Raw genomic sequence first — 12,105 nt, forward strand, 5'->3', positions numbered from 1 at the left:
GGACACGTTCCCCCTCCGCAAGGCCTCCACCCACGTTTCGGCCCCCAACTCCTTTCCCCTCCCAGCTCCTACTCCCATTTACACTTCATGTACCCCACCAGAGCTCCCTCCCATTCCATCAATTCCTTATGTACATCCAACACCTTCCCCTCCCCAATTTCATCCTTCGACAGCACCTTATCCTGCAATCCCAGGGGCGGCAGCCCCAGAATGAACGGCATCTCCTTCCTAACAAAGTCCCAAACCTGCAGGTACCTAATGCCATTCCCCCTGGGCAACTCCTCCAAGTCCTCCAGCCCTGCAAATTTGCCCCCCATAAACAAGTCCCCAAAGCGCTCAATCCCGACCTGCTGCCACCCCCTATACCTCGCATCTAGTCCCGCCGGAGGAAACCGATGGCTATCGCTAATTGGTGCCCACACCGAGGCACCTTCCAGTCCCAAATGCTGCTCCCATTTCCCCCACAACCACTGGGCTCGTGGAGTAGCTGGCTGGTGAGAACGGTAAAGGCGCCAACAACAAAGCCCTCAAACCCGTTCCCCTACACGATGCCACCTCCACCTGCCCCCATACCGACCCCTCCCCCACGGCCCATTTCCTCATCATTGCAATGTTGGCCGCCCAGTAATAATTTATTATATTCGGCAACACCAGCCCCCCTCGCCCATGTTCCAAATAAAGCCCACTGCACCCGCGGGGTCTTCCTCGCACACACAACCCGAATATCAGGCCACTGATTTTCCTATGCAAGCAGAAACCCAGGCAGCACCGTCATTTTTACTGTCTGCACCCGCCCTGCCAAAGACAGCACATTCCACCTCTTAAAATACACCTTCATCTGCTCCACCAGGCGAGCCAGGTTCAGTTTCATGCAACAGCGCCGAACTCCGCGATAAATCAGTCCAGATAAGACAGTCCAAAGATGTGCGGGTTAGGTAGATTGGCCATGCTAAATTGCCCGTAGTGTCCTTAAAAGGTTAAGGGGGGGGTTGTTGGGTTACGGGTATAGGGTGGATACGTGGGTTTGAGTAGGGTGATCATTCCTCGGCACAACATCGAGGGCCGAAGGGCCTGTTCTGTGCTGTACTGTTCTATGTTAAATATCTGAAACTAGTCCCACCACCCTAAACGGCAACTCCCCCAATCTCCTGTCCTGCCCCCTGGCATTCATCGGGAGCACCTCACTCTTTCCCATGTTCGATTTGTATCCTGAAAACCATCCGTATTCCCCCCAAATTTCCATTATATCTCCAATGATGCTCACCGGGTCTGAGATATACAATAACAGGTCGTCCGCATATACTGAGACCCTGTGCTCAGCATCCCCCTGCTCAATCCCGCTACGCCCTAACCGCCATTGCCAACGGCTCTATCATCCAGTGCACGAGGGAGCAGTATGATACTCCTTCACCCTCAGCTTCCCAAACCTCCAAGGGTCCACCCTCCATGCACTCCATGAGCCCCCTCAGCTCTCTCGCCACTGCCTACACCCTTGATGACTTAGGACTCGACCAGTCCAAGCTCGGATCTATGAGCGTGTTAAAATCGCCCCACCAAGATCAACCAACGCAAGTCCAAGTCCGAAAATCTTCCCCAACACCCATCTCATAAAATCTACATTGTCCCAATTCGAGGCATAAACGTTTACCAGAATGACCGGCATCCCCTGCAACTTCCCACTAACCATCACATACGCCCCTCTGCCCGCCAGATAGGCAACAATACTCCCCACTTTGAACGTCACCCTTTAATTGATTGACACTGCCACCCACCTCGTCTTCATATCCAGCCCCACGCATCCCTTTTCAGCGGGACCCTTTCACCGACCGGGCTGCCAGAATCAATACGGAAACCTTCAGATCTCGGAGAACCATTTCAGTGGGATCAGATCCAATTGCCACCTGTTACCAAGCAGCACACAGCCTTTTGGGCCAATTCACTGGCCTGGCCACCAGGTAAATCAATCAAACCGAGTACCAGCCACATTTCTCTCGGCCAGTCGACAACTCCAGTTTAAACTCGCGAAGACTAGCACAGTGACCTCTTCTTCTTCGGGTCCTTCTGCTTGAATTGAAGAAACAGGCTGCCTGTCTTAAAGACACATGTTCATTAATCATCCATGGATCAAAAATGTAACAGCAAAAATAAAACACTGGGGAAATAAGGGAATAAACAGCATGGACCCTTATTATGCGATGAACTGTCCAAAATGAGACAGATTTTTCCATGGCTGGAAATTCTGAAGGTGAGTTCCATGACTGGATTGTATTGGTCACCAAGAATTTGAACCCAGTAATGAGCGTATCTACCCATCCCTGCTCCTCTCAATCTGAATAACTCACCTGCAGGCAAGGAAATTCTCATTACAGCTGATGTTTTGGAGAACTTGGTGAGCCCTATGGCACAGCGTAAGGATACAATTTCTGCAAGGAGATAGGGTATATTGTAAAATCGGTGGACAGAGAGTGGAAAGGGCCCGGCAAGGTAACGGGGGGTATTGGGAAATCAGCAATGGTACAACACGTGGAATCAAGTTGTTCGGAGTATATTTTTCTCCCCCAGAAATTTCAAGTACCCAATTCTTTTTTTCCAATCAAGGGGCAATTTAGCTTGGCCAATCCACTTACCCTCCAATCTTTGGGTTGTGGGGGTGAGACCCACGCAGACGCGGGGAGAATGTGTAAACTCAACACGGACCCTGAAAGTTCAAACTCGGGTCCTCGGCGCAGTGAAGCAGCAGTGCTGCCCACTGCGCCAGCGTGTTGCCACACTCAGGATATATCCTGTTGATTGGTGCTAATGAAATGTCCGCAGGTCGTAAAAAGTGAGGAGACGCCATGCCCTTCATGGACACATGTGCACTTGGTAGCCATGAGGAGCAGATGGCTGGAAAGAAGCTTGACAGACTTTGAACAGAATAATATTGAGGGACAGGTCGACGCAATTTGTTCACAGGGCAAACTACCTAAAGTGGGCACAAAGGTAACGCACATGCCAGAAGGGTGTGTGTGTGTGTGTGTGCAGAGAGGTGACGATAAAAGGGAGAGCAGCGTGAAATCTCTGGAAGACGCAGAAATTGGTTCAACGTACAGGAGGATGTATGTGAGGTAAAAATCTAGATTGGCAGAACGATGTAAAAGATGTTGTGAGGGTCCATCCTGTTTATTCCCAGTCTACTCCCCTTTCTTTCATTTTTTTTGCCGTTGCATGCTTGATCAAGGATGATTGCTGGGCATGTCTCTTTGAGGCAAGTGTCCTGCACCTTTAATTCAAACAGAGGATTTCAGCAGCAGGAGAGGTCACTGTGCTGGTCTGTGTTGGTTCAAACTGGAGGTGTAGACTAACCAGCATCAATAACAGAGATTGGCTAGGGCTCGATTTGATTGATTTGGCTGGTGGCCAATGAATTGGCCCAAAAGGCAGTGCTCTGCCTGGTAACAGGCTGTGCTTGGACTTGATCCCACTGGAACGTTTTTCAGAGTTGAGAGTTGAGTTCGGTTTCAGTTTTTATCTTGGCAGCCCCATGAAGGGACCTGCTCTCCTCTCCAATTTTTTCTGCAGAAAGGCTGTTTCTGAATTGGCAGAGCGCCTGGATGAATCTATGTACAGGTTGAGTCCAGAACCAACCAACTCTCTCTCCTGAAAGGCAAAGGCGAAACAGACCAACTCTTTCTACTAAAAGAAAGAGGCTTGCATGCGAACCTAGAACTGAAGGCCTCGTTTGATGAGAAATGAGGTGCTTCTCCAGGAAGCCTGTCACCTGCGAGGGCTGAATTTTCTAACCTTTGGGGACCCTGAATGAATCATTGAACGTACTGTGTAGAAGGAGGCCATTCGGCCAATCAAGTCTGCACCGGCCCTTTGAAAGAGCATCCTATTCAAGCCCACACTGCCACCTTGTGCCCGTAACCCAGTAACCGCAACCAACCCTTTTGGACACGAAGGACAATTTATCATGGCCAATCCACCTAACCTGCATATCTTTGGACTGTGGGAGGAAACCGGAGCACCCGGAGGAAACCCTCACAGACACGGGGACAACGTGTAGACTACGCAGACAGTGACCCAAGCCGGGAATCGAACCTGGGACCCTGGGGCTGTGAAGCAACTATGCTAACCACTGTGCCACTGTACTGAATCTACAGACGACCATTCCCGGCTGCAAGGTTGGGACAGTTAAAGTAGGTCGTAGGTATTAGCCTGTTGCTATCCAGTTATATTTGCTGCATATTTAATTACAGCTTTTGTTATAAATAAACAATAATCGCATTTCAACTGTAATTACTAGACAGCCAAGGGCCAAAGACTTTGGCAATTTTTATAAGAATTATTGGTTAATTCACTTGTGTTGTGACTCGGGAATGGGTGGGGCTGGAATCGACCGCCCAATTGCCCAGAGTGGCATTACAGCAGTAATAATACTGGGAATCATGCAAAAGAATCCAGAAGCAGGAGTTCTCTCTGTTGGTCTGCACTGCTTTAAACTGGAGTTGTAGACTGACTGGTGGCCAATGAATTGTGCCAAAAGGCTGTGCTCTGCCCAATAACAGGTTGTGATTGAATCTGGTCCCATTGAAATGGTTCTCCGACCTCTGAGAGTTTCAGTTTTGATTTTGGCAGCACAGTGAAGGGGCCCGGCCGATGCTCTCCAGAAAGATCCAGCTAACTCTGTGGGGGCTGTCTCTCTCTTTCTCTCTCCAGAAAGACGGTGGGTGCCGGATTCCTGGAACTACAAAGGCATGAAGACAAACTACAAACTGAAGACAAGGTTTGATGAGAAAGACTCTGCCTCTCCTGGAAAGTTGAGAGTACGGTATTTTTAAACTACAGAAAAGACCAGTGCAGGCTGCAAAACAAAGACTTTAATCTGAAAATTTACGATGAAGAAAGCATGTTAAGAATCATCATGTGAAACAAAGACTCTTTTCTCTTTCGCTTACATTTTGTACCCCTCTCCACCACTCTGTCTGCTGTGCATGTGTGTAAAAATATAGATATATTATATATATATATATGTAGGGTGGGGGTAAAGTTAAAGTGGGAATTGGGTATTAGTTAACAGTTATCCAGCTGTATTTGCTGTGTATTTCATTCTAGTTCTCGTAAAAAATAAACAGTAATTGTGTTCACATTTACAAATCTGGTGACTGTAATTATTGGGCAGCCAAAAACTTTGGGTCTTTTTCTAAGAATTATTGGTTGATTCACTTGTGTTGTGATTCTGGGACACCTGGAGTTGGAAGTGACTGCACACTAGCCCAGAATATCGTAACACTGTGGAAGCTCCAAAAAGGTCATGTTCTGACACTGAACAGGAGAGAGGCCGTGAGTCCGAGAAAAAATAAATCGCCTTCTTGTGGACTGAGCTTCTACTCGTATGGCGAGAAAGATCGTACAGTTGTGATGAATGTCGGAATTTCAGATGTATTGTATTTTAGTTATTTGGGGCAATAAGGGTTAAAGTGTGCGTGACTGCTGCAGTCATGTTTTTAAAAGGATCTAGCTTGAACGGCAAGCTAGGATGCAGGCCAGGATGTAATTAAAGCATCATAATAATAATAATCTGTATTTAAAGAAGTAAGCTTACATTAACACTGCAATGAAGTTACTGTGAAACTCCTCCAGTCATCACACTCCAGGGCCCGTTCGGGTGCACTGAGGGAGAATTCAGAATGGCCAATTTACCGAACAAGACTTTCAGGACTTTTGATTCATCCTGACAAAATGGATAGGACCCCAGAGTCCAACTTCCCCATTCGGCTTCCTTCGCGAGCCTGTTACGCAGGCACAGGAGGCCAATTCAGCCTCTAGAACATAGAACAGTACAGCACAGAACAGGCCCTACGGTCCTCAATGTTGTGCCGAGCCATGATCACCCTACTCAAACCCACGTATCCACTCTATACCCATAACCCAACAACCCCCCCCTTAACCTTACTTTTATTAGGACACTACGGGCAATTTAGCATGGCCAATCCACCTAACCCGCACATCTTTGGACTGTGGGAGGAAACCGGAGCACCCGGAGGAAACCCACGCACACAGGGGGAGGACGTGCAGACTCCACACAGACAGTGACCCAGCCGGGAATCGAACCTGGGACCCTGGAGCTGTGAAGCATTTATGCTAACCACCATGCTACCCTGCTGCCCCGTGCTGCTCTACTTCACAAGCATTTACACAGGAACAGGAGGAGCCCATTCAGCCCCCCTCAAGCGTGTTACACAGGAACAGGAGGCCCATTCAGCCTCCCTCGAGCGCATTACACAGGAACAGTGGAAGGCCCATTCAGCCTCTCCCTCTCAGGCCTTGACACAGGACCAGGAGAAGGCCCATCCAGCCGCCTTCGAGCCTGTTACACAGGAACAGGAGGGGGCCCATTCAGCCCCTCTTGAACCTGTTACACAAGAACAGGTAGAGGTACATGGAGAATTCAGAATGTCCACCGTTTTGTTCCGGGAGGGCTGGAGGTGGCAGCGGACAGGGATTGAGAGATTTGGTGATCTTTTAATTGAAGAGGGTTTTCCGAGCCTGGAGAGATTAGAGCAGGAGTTTGAGTTTCCGGGTGAGAACAGATTTCGGTACCTGCAGTTACGGGACTTTGTCCTGAGGCAGGTTCCAGCTTCCTTCGCCTCCCTCTAACGGGACTGCAGGATAAGGTGATGTCAAAAACAGGCGTTGGGGAGGGGAGGGTCTCGGAAATATAAAAGGAATTGATGGAGTGGGAAGGGGTCCCTATCGGGGAGGTGAAGAGGAAGTGGGAGGAAGAGTTGGGAGGGAAGTCAGACTATGGGAAAAGGCCTCAAGGGGAGTAAATTCATCCTCGTTGATTGTCAGGCTTAGCTTGATCCAGTTCAAGGTGGTCCACAGGCCCATATGACTGTGGCCCGGATGAGCAGGTTTTTTGAGGAGTGGAGGATAGGTGTGGGCGGTGTGGGGGAAGTCCGGCGAATCATGTCCATATGTTATGGGCGTGTCCAAAGCTGAGGGGATTCTGGCAGGGATTCTCAGATGTCATGTCAGAGGTCCTGGAAGGGAGGGTTACTCCGAGTCCAGAGATGACAATATTTGGTGTGTCGGAGGATCCGGGGGCCCAGTAGCGGAGAGAGGCCAACGTTTTGGCCTTTGCCTCACTGGTGGCCCGCAGACGGATTTTGCTGGGATGGAAGGACTCGAAGCCTCCAAAGTCCCAAAGTCAGGGGTGTGGGTCAGTGACATGGCAGGGTTTCTCAGGCTGGAAGTTCATCTTCAGAGGTTCAATTCAGTGGTTCGCTCGGAGGTGGCAGCCATTCATCGACTTCTTTCAGGATAACTGACCATCAGCAGAAGGGTGGGGGAGGGAGGCATGACATTGTAGAATAAGGATAGGGAATCTAATTTTCGGGTAGTCGGGAGGTAGGGGGGGGGGGGGGGGGGGGGCGTTGGGTATGCTATTGTGATGCTGTTACGTGTGTCGGACCACTCTTTTAGAATGTTTAAATGTTAAAATTACAAACGCTTTAATAAAATCTTTTCTAAAAAAAAGTATTCAGGATGTCCAATTCACCGAACAGCACGTCTTTCAGGACTTGAAGGAGGAAACCGGAGCGCCCAGCGGAAACCCACGCAGAAATAGGGAGAACATGCAGACTCCGCACAGTGACCCAAGCGGGAATCGAACCTGGGACCCTGCCGCTGTGAAGCAACAGTGCTAACCGCTGTGATAACGTGCTGGTGAGACAATGTCGTTACTGGCTGTAGCTACGTTAGCAAGCATTTCTCAGGGTTACCAAGTTCAATCATGAGCTGGATGAAGCTGTGACCAGGAGTCAAGCAGTTTTTAACCCTCAGCTTAATCACCACCAGTCAGCTCTCCCCCTCAAAGGGGAAAGCATCCTCTGGTTATCTGGGACTATGGCAATTTTAAATAGTTTTAGCAAGGACATCCCTATTTGTAATACTTCCCAGGTGGCAGGAACAAGGCCAAAGGTTAATAGCCCAAAGTTTCGAAGAGGGTTTTGGGGATCAGGATGTCAGGGTTTTTTTAAACCGTGTAAAGCTGTCAGTGATGCAGAAGGAAAGCTATGGAAATTAAGTGTTTACGGATTGAACGACGCATCAAGACAGTGGGTATCTTTCTTCCCCCATGAGGTCTGTCCTGTTGAAAATGAGTTGCGGTCAGTTGAAGGCGGGATGGACCCCGCAATGTCGTACTGGTAGCATAAAGGAGAAACGAGCTGGAGCTCTATCATGCATTTTGATGTTTCCTGCAGGGTGGCTTTGCTGAGTTGGAGCAAGGGATAATCGAGAAGATAAAGGAGGGATTCATGGCAGGACGTCAGGCTTCAGGGACCTTTAAAGACATTAGAGTGGATATTAAGCCAAATGAGTCAGGAATGTGATGAATTTAAGGAAATGTATATAGATTTGTTGCAGTTCACCCGAAGGCAGATCCTGTTAGGGTGGAGATCAACCTCTCCAACCTGTGCCCTGGCGTGGCGGGGGGACCTGCCGGAATTCTTAACGCTTGAAAAGGTCAAATGTGAACTGAGGGGAAGGATGGAGGAGTTCTACAATTCATGGGCGTTATTCATTATGCACTTTCGAGAATTGGATCACATCGAACATTAGGGGGGTGGGGGCTGGGAGGGTTGGGAGGAGGGCGACTGTATGTGTTAATGGTGACTATGGGTGATTCCTGATTCCTTTTTGTCATCTGTTTATGTTACCATAATCCAATGTCTGGGGTTTGGTGGGAGGATGGGATCATTGTTACTGATATGGGGATTGACATTACATTCATTACTGATTATTGTTTATTGTTGAGTGTAAATTTGGGAGAAAATGTGAAAAACGAGAATTAAAATTTTTTTTTAAAATAAATAAATTTGTTGCAGTAATGCGATTTAAAGACCTGGGTTACAGTTAAGGTTGGGGTTCCGGTAATATTCCTTTAAAATCCTGTTTTAACCTATAGATAGGCAGGTTTGTCCGCATACGGTGAAATTAAGATGTGGTAAAAGTTAATCATCATTTGTTCCAACCATGTGTTTACAAAGACAGGTTTAATGGAATTTTGCTGGAGACTCCCTGGAGAGTAGATGGCTTGAGACATTGTGTTTAGGTTTTGGTAAGCAGGTCAGGGGATCTGAGTGGGGTAAAGATGGTGGAGGAGATAGGTCTGCAACAGGCAGTTTAGCTTTTTTGCTGGGAGTCTTAAGCTGAGCACTAGGTTTTTGCCAAAGACTCAGCAGACGTCTGACACAGACAGAAGGATCTGCAGGTTGTTTCCTGTGAAGGATCTCTCTCTCTCTTCAAGGCATTTTTCGAAGAAATCTCCATACAAGTGGACAACAAGTAACCCCGTATTTGTGAACATTATTGGTTATTGGCTTTTGACCTGTGTGTTGATCCTGTGTTAAGAAAAAGTTTTGCTTGAATATAAAAGACACTTATTAGTCAGTGGGGTCACTCTGGGTGCCAAGTAACCGTTCCTTGGTTTTATAAATTAAAAAAAGTATTTTGGGTTCCCGTCGGGGAGGTGGTGACATAGTGGTATTGTCACTGGACTAGTAAACCAGAAGCCCAGAATAATGCTCTGGGGACCCAGGTTCAGCAGGTCCAAATCCAACCACTGCAGGTGGTGAAATTTAAATTCAATAAAAACCTGGGAATTAAAAGTTTAATGATGGCTATGACACCATTGTCAATTGTTGTAAAAACCCATCTGGTTCATGAATGTCCTTTAGCGAAGGAATTCTGCAGTCCTTACCCGGTATGGCCTACATGTGACGAGATCCACAACGACATGGTTGACTCTTGACTGCCCCCTCAAGTCGTTAAAAAGCTGATTAGCTGCAGAAACATTGGTTTTGGCAGAAAGGGGGGAATGTGGGGGTTTACTTGTCAAATATATTGTCAGAGCTTTCATACAAGGGGCAGCATGAGAAAACCCTACCCCATTATGTTAACAATCAGTCTCTTTTTGAGATAATGTCCATTCAACAATAGGCAGCACGGTGGCACAGTGGTTAGCACTGATGCCTGACAGCACCAGGGACCCGGGTTCAATTCTGGCCTCAGGTAACTATTCGTGTAGAGTCTGCATGGGTTCCTCCGGGTGCTCCAGTTTCAACCCACAGTCCAAAGATGTGCAGGTTAGGTGGATTGGCCATGATAAATATTGCCCCCTAGTGTCCAGAAAATTTGCAAGTTAGGTGGGGTTACAGTGGGCTTGTAGAGAGGGGGGGGGGGGGGGGGGGGGGGGGGGGGGGGGGGGGTGCTCTGTCAGAGGGTCGGTGCAGACCCGATGGGTCGAATGGTCTCCTGCACTGTAGGGATTCTATGGTTCTAGTAAAGGAAATGTTAGAGAGAAGGGAAATCTCTTAAATACAACAGGTTTACAGAACAGTCAGCATGGTTTTATTAAGGGGAGGTCACGTCTGACAACTTGATTGAATTTTTCAAAGAGGTGACCAGGAGTGCAGATGAGGGAAATGCATTTGACGTCGTCTACTTGCACTTCAGCAAGACTTCTGGTAAGGTCTCACATGGGAGACTGATAGCGAAGGTAAGAGCCCATGAGAACCAAGGAAAGCTGGCAAATGGATCCAGAATTGGCCAAGTAGCAGGAAGCAGAAGCTGATGGTCAAGGGGTGTTTTTGTGACTGGAAGCCTGTGTCCGGTTAGCAGCGATTAGTGTTGGGGCCCTTGCTGTTTGTGGTTGATATAAATGATTGATACTTGAATGTAAGAGGGTTGATCAGTGAGTTTGTGGATGATGTGGTGGGATGGTAAATATCAAGGAGAATAGCCTTTGATGGCAGGAGGATATAGACGGGCTAGTTAGATGGGCTGATCAGTGACAAATGAAACTCAATCCAGGTAAGTGTGAGGTGATGCACTTGGGCGGGACAAACAAGGCAAGGGAATACATGATAAATGGCAGGACCTGGGAAGCACCAACGATCAGAGGGATCTGGGTGTGCATGTACACCGGTCCCTGAAGATAGCAGAGCAGGTAGATACAGTGGTTAAGAAGACATATGGTATACTTACCTTTATTAGCTGAGGCATAGAGTTTAAGAGCAGGGAGGTTATGCTGGAATTGCAGAAAACGTTGGTTAGGCCACAGTTAGTGTTGCGTGCAGTTCTAGAATCCACATTACAGGAGGGATGTGATAGCACTGGAAAGGGTGCAGAGAAGATTTAGCAGGATGTTGCCTGGGCTGGAGAGTGTTAGTTATGAAGAGAGACTGGATAGACTGGGGTTGTTTTCCTCAGAGCAGAGGAGACTGGGGGACACACAATTGAGATGTGTAAAATTATGAGGAGCATAGATAGAGTAGAAATCCAAGAAACTTTTCCCCTTGGTGGAGGGATCAATGACCAGAGGGTATAGATTTAACGTAAGGAGCGGGATGTTTAGAAGGGACGTGGAGAAAAACATCTTCACCCAGAGGGTGGTGGGAGTCTGGAACTTGCTGCCTGAAAGGATGGTGGAGGCAGAAACCCTCATAACATTTAAGAAGTATTTAGATGTGCACTTGAGATCCCAGGGCATAGAAGGCTAAGTGCTGGGAAATGGGATTCGAATAGTTAGGTAGTTGTTTTGACCAACACAGACGCGATTTGCCAATGGGGCTTTTCTATGCTGTTTGACTTTATGACTCGAGGACACAAGCCACCAGCTATCAGAATGTTTTACAAAACAAGGCGCTGTAGGAAGAAATTGCGAAATGTATTAGAAGAGCAGCGTTATATATGATAATGATGAGGAAAAAACTAATTTGTTTCTTTCACAATATCTCATGTACATTTGTGGGATACATAGATGTGGAAATGCGGGATCAATTACTTCTGTTTTAGATTCAAAAATAATGTTCTTTCCAAAACTCAAGGAAAAGAGAAGCTGGCAATGTATGATTAATCACTGGGTAATCACTCAGCCTTGACAAGTGAATAGCTAGTTAAATATGTTACACTGATTATCCTATAAATACAAACAGTGGGGACGCGTTGGTGCAGAATTTCTCGTGGGTTCGTAATTATGAGGAAGTGTCTTACAATAAACCAGCTCGAAGCTACAAAGACCAGACTGGATTGATTCTTCCACCATAGCCCCTG

This window comes from Scyliorhinus canicula, chromosome 16 (genome assembly GCF_902713615.1).
Source record: "Scyliorhinus canicula chromosome 16, sScyCan1.1, whole genome shotgun sequence".
Taxonomy (NCBI): domain Eukaryota; kingdom Metazoa; phylum Chordata; class Chondrichthyes; order Carcharhiniformes; family Scyliorhinidae; genus Scyliorhinus; species Scyliorhinus canicula.